At 49.3% G+C, this 8,591-nt stretch overlaps 1 pseudogene; it reads right to left on the bottom strand.

Moving 5' to 3' along the window:
* Positions 1-1,552: 1,552 nt before the first annotated feature.
* On the bottom strand, positions 1,553-3,353 carry LOC136515982 (cytochrome P450 71A1-like; annotated as a pseudogene).
* Between the last annotated feature and the right edge of the window lie 5,238 nt (positions 3,354-8,591).

Here is an 8,591-nt window from a genome sequence, read left to right as displayed (position 1 = left end):
GTTGGTCAAAATTAAAACATACAACCTTCTTATATACTAATTCTACATCACCGTGGCAGAAATAGAATTAATACATGGAAAAACTCATAAAAAACATTATAATATTACTATTATCAACGTTGGTCAGAAAAATAACAATATCATAATTTACTGAATAAAATTTAACTGCTCTTCAAATTAAATTCTCCCATTGATTCGAATTTAATTAGAAGATAATAAGCTTTAACACTGCAGCGAAAACATAAAAAAATTATTTATCAACTTTTCAGAAGCATTTCACTGTACTCATCTACTCTCTGGAAAAATTATCCCGTTGGTTCAAATTTTGACACAGATTTAAACTATACAAAAAATCATCGAAATTTGCTTCTGAAAATGAATAAACATGACTCGGTATCTACTGTTCATTTTACCCGGCCCGTTGAAATAGTACGCGGCCTAGCGCCAGCCCAACACGGCGCGCGCGCCCGCTCCCCTGCACCCAGGCCACAACCTGGGCCTAGGCCGGGAATCTCCGATCCCGCCTGGGCCACTTTCGGTCTGATGCGTTCTGAGCCGTTGATCTACATCCGACGGTCGTCCGCATGTTTCGCTCGGAATAAAAATGGTGAGCACGGTGTTGGGCCTGAAAGCCTAGCTCATTTCTTCCCTGGCCTTCTCTCTCTTCGCCGCACATGCTGTCGAGTAGTGAAAAGAGTAGTGGTAGCAGTGCCGCCACCGGTCCCCTCGTCGGCGCGCGTGCTCGCCCTAGGTTGAGTGCGCCGCCGTCGAGCAGTCTAGGCGACGGTGCCCCTTTCCCCCAGCTACGCTGCGGTGGGCTCGCCCTAAACCCTAGATCTTCCCCTTTCTCCTCAGTGCAACCGACGCCGGAGACGAAGAATGCAGCGCCGCCGCGGGTCCCCTCGCCGGAGCGCGCCACCGTCAAGCGGTCCTGTGTTGGCGTCCTGAGCCCACGCATCGGTGACTGAGCGTCGAGCGGTGGTCGGCCCATTCTGCCCGCGCGACGGCGGGATTCTACCCACACGACGGCGGTGGTGACGCGCGACGGGGAGTCTAGGTAGGTCCTCCCCTCCTTCTCCTTACTCTAGGGTTAGGGTTTTGGGTTGGGGTCGATCCGCTTGGCAAATCGAATCCCCTCCTTCTGTTTTCTTGTTCTGATCTACTCCAAGAGCTAGATCTACGTCTGGTTAGGCTCTCTGATACCATTGATAGACTTGACAGGATCACTAGCCATAGATCTAGCATGTAGAACTGACATTTGAATGAAATGGTAAACCCTAGAATGTGATCTAGTGCGAGAAAAAGAGAGGGAGAGAGATGCGGGGTGGCAAACCATCGTCCGCCTTCGCAGAAGACGAGCTGGCCATCGCTGATGCGCGGTGGTGACACGGTGAAGTCCCGATGGTGACGCGGTGGAGGCGTAGTCGTAGGGCGGCGGTCAGAGGCGGGGTGAAGCCGGAGGTGGTGCTTCTCGTCGCTGGCAGAGCCCCCTCTCTAGATCGGCTTAGGGTTTGTAGGTGGGGTGTCTGGCGGCTCAGGTGAACCTCGTGACTCATGCCCCGGCCCCCACCTCCCTTTTTATGGCGCTGTGCGATGGAGGCCCACCAACTATAGTTAGGGTTGGACGCCTCCGATCAGGGCGCGGGTCAAGACCCAATTGACCGTTGGGCCAACCGGTGGGTAACAAAAACCTCTCTGGCTTGAATGCATCCGCATCCTCCCATAACTCTTTATCTCTACCAATCGCCCACGCGTTGATGATGACCTGGGTCTTGGCTGGGATATCGTAACCATGGAGCTTGGTGTCCTGAACCACCTCGTGGGGGACAAGGATTGGCAATGGTGGATGCAACCGCATAGCTTCTTTCATGGCAGCCTGTGGTCGTGTCATTGTGCTTAGCTGCTGCTCTGTAACTCGTCCGTGTTCCCCTACAATTTGTCGCAGCTCGGCCTGTACTTTCTCCATTTCCTTTGGGTTCTTCACTAGCTCGGCCATTGTCCACTCCATCGTTTTGGAGGTTGTGTCGGTGCCTGCTAGGAAAAGGTCCTGCATTAAGAAATTTGAAGTATTGCTGTGTTAGCAACAAATGCCAGCATTCTACACTCAATATTTAGTAATGTCCCCGTTTCATGTTATAGTTTCACTTTTGTTTTCTCATCAAAAGTTTCTGTAACTCGGATCAACTTTATCGAAAAATATAAATTTTTTATTGTGCAGCATGAAGTATGCCTTGAAGTTGAAGACAGGCAAGATCAATAATGGCAGTGAAAGGATAACCCTGGCTTACAAGGATGAGTCCCTTGAGATCTGTTTTGTCAAGGTTTAACCCCGCGCCTGCCTCCTTCACGACGCAGAGCAATTCGTCGAGCAGGTCATCGGCGCGGCGTCCCCGCCGCTGCTCTTCTCGTGCTCCTGGAGCGTCCCTTCGAGAATGGCGTCCAGCTTGCTCGCCGTCCTCTTTGTCCTCGCGAGTCGCGTCGAACCCCGTCGCCCAGTCCACCCACCCTAGCCGCGGGAACACGTCGCTCACCGCGATCGTCTCGAGCAGCACGGTGGTCTCCTTCATCATCGCGCGGATCGCTACTGGCTCCATGCCTCCGAGCTTGTTCCCGAACGCTGCCTTGGAGATGATCGTGTAGGTTAAGCCGATGAACAAGAACAACTCACTCAAATGGACGACGACCCCTCGGCGGCCGTTTCCACCGCCGTCCACATGGGCGCTCGCAGCGCGGATCTGCTCCACGAAGGACGCGACCGCCTCTTCTCGGAGCGCGCGGAAGGAGTCGACCCGCTTCGCGCTGAGGACGTGCAGGACGGCGATGCGGCGCAGCTGGCGCCAGCGCTCGCCGTAGGCGATGTCTCGGCCGTCGTAGAGGAGGCCGTAGGCCGTGCGCTGCAGCGGGCGGCCGCAGAAGACGTGGTCCTGGGTCTTGAGGACCTCTTGGGCCACGGAGGCTGAGGAGACCACCAGGGTGGGCACGGAACCGAGGCGGAGGAGGAAAAGCGGGCCGTGGCGCCGCGACAGCTCCAGCAGCTTCCAGTGGTGGTGGCTCCGGCCGAGATGGTGGAGGTTGCCGATGACGGGCAGCGCCTGAGGAGAAGGCGGCAGTACCGGGGCACCACGTTTGCGGCCGGCCCTGCAGAAGTTTCTGATGATGACGAAGCAGGAAACCACGAGGACGACGTAGTAGAGAAGCAGCTGGTTAGAGTCCAGCTGAACAGGAGCCATGAGAGCACGCTGAGTGAATTCATGAGTACTCAGATGATGAAACGGATTACGTGGAAATATATGTTTGAGTACAGAGAGGTCATCACAAAACCAGAGAGACTAGAGGGGAGAGGCATGCATGAGCTCGATATGCTGTTGGCTTTAAGGAAGCCTTGTGTTGACACACGCACACACGTGCATATAGGGCATAGGGCGCCGTGTGTCTGAAGAGATAAGACGTGTGTGAATGATACTCCATAGGAGGCTAGAAGCGAGGGCGGGCGGCGGCTCAACGGCACTGCTATGTCCTCAGAGACAAAAATACTGAACCAATCTAGAGATCCAATATTACGTGGTGAACTAGCAGATCGTACAGCCAGGCCTATCCATTTTGTTTTTGAAAATGGTCCTCGAAATAAAACTGAGACTATTTTTTTAGATAACACTAGTATAATGCCCGTGCTAACGCAACGGCAGCGATGCACACGACAACAACCAAAATACTATATTTTTTTCCAAGAAATAACCAAAGTGGTAGGAAGCTGAGTAAATCACTAATTTTTTTTGATGTGAAAGAAAAATTACAATGTTGCAATTGAACAATTAGGACAGCTTTGTTTTTTCGTGGAAGTCATCAATGGGGGATGACCACCATTTGGTTTTCTCGTGTAAGTCATTTCAGAGCATAAGGGACACCAACCACAAGTATACAACCGCACTTATTAAACTCACAATTTGAAACATATGATGATGGGTTCAGCAACAGAGTAACCAATTCTATTTATGGATTTAAAATAATGACAGCTGGCAAAACAAATACCTGGTCTGTAAATGCGAAAGAGTTCCGTTGTTCCGTTGCAATGGAGGCGACAATGCTCTATCGGTGGTGATCTGCCACTATTTCCTCTTCCCTATGATATATGTGCAGTGATATAGCTCATATGAGAACTTAGCTAAGATACAGTCAATATAATCTATCAATATAATCACACTACCTGAGTTCATTTGAAGATCGAAAAGAACGGGTAAGAGTAGCATCAGATGGAACTGACTGGTGTATGTGTGTTTCTGTTGGGGGAGGAGGACAAGCAAGTCTTACTGGACCCCGGAACATTTAAAATCTGCTCTTCCAAGATTCCATCTTCACCGAGAACCTAAATAAGTAAGCAGTTCAAATATAATCGTTAAGGAAAAATATATAACAGATCAACACAAAGTCAAAGCATTCGAAACTAACAAAGTGAAATAAAGAAAAGAACCATTGAAACTCAGAGACAATTTCCCACCCAACTGTTGGCGTTGAGGACTTTTGTCAAGCAAGTGGTGGGCGCTATTGGCCGGTCAAGCAGCCCGCTTTGCTTACCGGTGACCACCATGGCAAAGTCCGATCCTTGTGTGCTTGCGACGGCCCTACAACTTAAATTCACTCCTGCTGGCAGCTCTGAACTGCATCACGTTGCTTCATGGTGGCGTCCAGCATGCTGCACCGGCCGCATGGTCACCACCATGGTCCGTGTCGTGGCTGCTGGAAGAGGAAATCTAGGTTCGAGAAAAACTGACGAATGGAATGGAGATTCTTAAGCGGGCGGGTTCAGACACATACCATGGTGGAAGCGGCGAGGACGGCGCGTCGTACATTGTTTTCCACCGCCCAGGCCGCGAAGGCCTCCACCGATGCGCCGTCATCACGTCGGTGCTGCCGGGACTCCACGATGACGGCCACGTCATCAGGAGCCTCCGCCAGGATCCTCCCTGCCGCGTCCTAGCCCTTAGCGGCGTCGCGGGAGGATAGAACGATGTGGAGACCGTGGGGCGCGAGCCGGCAGGCCGCCCCGAAGCCTATCCCGCTTACCAGGTAGTCCATCGCGGTTGAGGCGTGCGTAGGAGGAGAGCTTCACATCGACGTCGCCCTCCAGCTTGCGCGCCTCCCGCCGCAGCTCCTCCCACCCGGACTCAGTGGACGAAACTCATCTTGGCCGGCGCCTAGGTCGGTGCCACGGCCTCATCTGCCGTCACCGTCTAGGCTGGGGTGTCCTCAGATCCGGCCGACGCCGCGTCCTCGGTGGGGTGGCGAGATCCTGACGATCGCTGCTGCCAGTGGCTGGGTCCCTCTCCCCATCCGCGGCGGCCACCTTGCCGATGACGTAGCCCTCACCCTCCATAGCGGCGCCCAGATCCGGCACGGCATCGCAGCCGCGCCTCTCGCAACCTCATCCTCTCCGCTTTATTTTGTGAAAAAAAGCAATCGGTGAAAAGGAGGGGGAGGAGATCGAACTGTGGCTGCGCGGGAGCGGGCGTGTGGGGCTGGGCGCGGGCGGTCGCTGGTGCAAGGCCGATCCAAAGATGCAGGACCGTCGGATGTGGTTGAGTAAGGAGAGAGAATGAGTAAGAGTTAATCCGGTGCGTACGTTTTTAATGTGATCTTTATCTGTGTGCGTTTTGTGGTGTGGATGTAGTTTAGGTTGTGACTGTAGATGCGAAATTTGTTTGGTGGCTGTAGAATAATTTGAAGTGGTGTATTATAGGGGTAGAGATAGTACAAAACAAACGATAGAAAATGAAAATAAAAAGTCTATTTGACCTCTTTAACTTCCGAGTTTGATCTGCCTGCCCCAATAGAAAAAACTGTTTTTAATAACATATCTAATTTTTTAAACTGTTTGAATTTAAAATGGGTATAGTTTGTACAATCTTGGACAAAATTGCTATTTAAATTCGAAACTGCCTAGTTCGATAGAAGTTGGGAGAAGTCCAATGGACTTTCCCCAAACAAAAATAGATGGCACAGCCTAGACCCTAATAGCCTAACGGGCCTAAGGACGAACGGTGGTGGCCTCAAGTAGTCTTCTTGTTTGCCTGCCTGATCGCACACGCCTAGATGCAGTGGCATCACGGTCGATTCTCCATCTTTTGTAGTAACTAGATGATATTTCGCGCATTGCCGCGGAAATCCATCGCCTTCCTTCTCCATAAATGGACCTGCTCACCGATTACACTCTATGAACGACCGTGGCACTTTTTTTGACAACACGCTGTCGATCCCATAGAACTTCGGCCGGATGGCAGGATGAAGTCCACCGCTGCTCTTCCTTCGGTCGCCTGCCCTCAGTTGTTGTTGCTGCTGCTGTCTCTAAGCGTGACCATCACTTTTCCTTGCCCTCCTCTTCCCACGGCTGCTGCCTACTGGCTGCTCCTGGTTCCATCCCGCCGCCGCCTGCTGGTCGTCCCCAGGCCCGGCCCTGGGGGCGGGCGAGAGGGGCGGCCGCCCTGCCCCCCGAGCCGTAAGGGCCCCCAACCCTGTATGTATACGGTGTAGGTGTGTACTGTGTAGGAGTAGTATTTTGGAGTTTAGCTGAAGTACCACAGACAACATGTGGCGTATGAGTGTATTGTTGTTACAGGAGGGCAACGTGTTGTGCTGTATGAGAGGCCTAAAGGCCAGGAGCGCAACGTGTGCATCAATTCTCTCTCTCTCTCTCTCTCTCTCTCTCTCTCTCTCTCTCTCTGCCATGCGGCTGTAGGGATGCTCACTGTAACAGTATGCCTTGTAGGGTATATATGCATTGTGCTAGTTTTCAATTATTAAATGTATTTTAAAAATTTCAACACCTGTCTTCTACTCCCCCGTCCACGAAAGAATGCAATTATGGTATCTGTGCCGGTCAATCAAGCTCAAGTTTGACCAAGATAGTAAATAGTATTAGTATTTATGTCTTTAAATAAATTTATTATAAAAATATATATTTCTATAACTTGTCTAATGACACTTATTTTGTATCATGAATGTTGGTATTTTTTTATATAAATTTAGTCAAAGTTCATGTTGTTTGTACTTATTTTGAGATAGAGGGAGTATGTGACAAGATAATTTTTTTTGAGAATAGGTAATGCATGCTAGGTAATTATTCTTAGCTTAGCATCCAAACTAATACAAGCGATAACAGATGTACATATGTTATAAGGGGCTGCCATTTTTAGTGTTGCCCTGGGCCACCAAAATCTCAGGGCCGGCGCTGTCGTCCCTGCCCCTCTGGCATGACAACCACGTACAGATCCTGCCAAAGCCAGCGCCAATGGAGATGGCCGGTAGCCCGGCACGATGCTTAGATTGAGAATGTCAGCACGACAGCACTGGGCACGATGAACAGGCGACTGGAATTGTCCAGGAACCTTGCTTGCTTCTGTAGCTTATAAATACCAAATGACTCTTCGGTCATAGACTGCCGCACGGTTCCGTGATGCAGCACGTTAGTGGCCGTTTATTAATTTCTTGTGAGTGGCAACGTTTGGACTTTGGAGCATGTATAGTAGCTGTTTATTTATTAATTGATTGTGAGTGGCATGTTTGGAGCAGTTAAGTGGCAACGTTTGGAGCATGTAGTGGCCGTTTATTTAGGCCTCGTTTAGTTCCTTTCCTTAAAGTTTAGTCTCTATCTCATCGAATATTTGGACACATATATAGAGTATTAAATATAGACTAAAAAATAATTATTTATATAGATTGTGACTAATTTACGAGATGAATTTTTTAAGCCTAATTAGTCCATGATTTGACAATATGGTGCTAAAGTAAGTTTACAGTAAACATGTGCTGCTGATGGATTAGTTAGGCTTAATAAATTCGTCTTGCGGAGTACCGAGAACTTCTGTAATTTGTTTTATTATTACTATCCAAACACTCCCATGTGACACCCTGATATGACACCCGATGTGACACCCCTAAATTTTAGCCCCTGTATTTAAACACCACATTAGTTGCCTGTGAGTGGCAACATTTGGAGCACGTAAATGTGTGGCAATGTTTGGAGTAGATCTTTCAGATATAGGGGCCCCGTAATGATTAGAGCTAGTTATTAGCTCTAAGCTAACTTCTCCAATAGCGCTGACTTCTAGCACATAACAACTTTTAACATAGATGACCCCACATGACATTCACACATAACTCTGAAATATGTGCAAAAGCTTAGCTCTTGATTAAGAGCTAGCTTTTCTCTTTCTTCTATTAAAATATGAGAAAAATATTTAGAGCTAGGTTAAAAGCCAATTGTTAGAGCTTCCATAAGGTGAAGTGCTCCTTGTTACATCGACGAAGCTGAAGAGAAGCGGGCCCAAAGAGATGACGTGGCTTCATGATATATATCGCAGAGAAATCAGCTAGTGGGATTCTCCTATATTTAGGTATAGTAGTGTCGGTGTTTCGAACAAACACCAAATAGTAAATTTATATTGGTGCACGTTAGGCTCGGATAGTGTACTAAAGGACATAAGGTTTACATTGGTTTAGGCAGAATATCTCTACGTCCAGTTTGTTGCTGCTCGTGTTATTAGTACCGAAAAAAGGTTCGTAGTTGGGGGTACAAACGGTCGAGAGAGCGACAGGTC

This window comes from Miscanthus floridulus, chromosome 17 (assembly GCF_019320115.1).
Source record: "Miscanthus floridulus cultivar M001 chromosome 17, ASM1932011v1, whole genome shotgun sequence".
Lineage (NCBI taxonomy): Eukaryota > Viridiplantae > Streptophyta > Magnoliopsida > Poales > Poaceae > Miscanthus > Miscanthus floridulus.
Note: the sequence above shows the minus strand (reverse complement) of the source record. Positions and strands in the feature narration are given on the sequence as shown.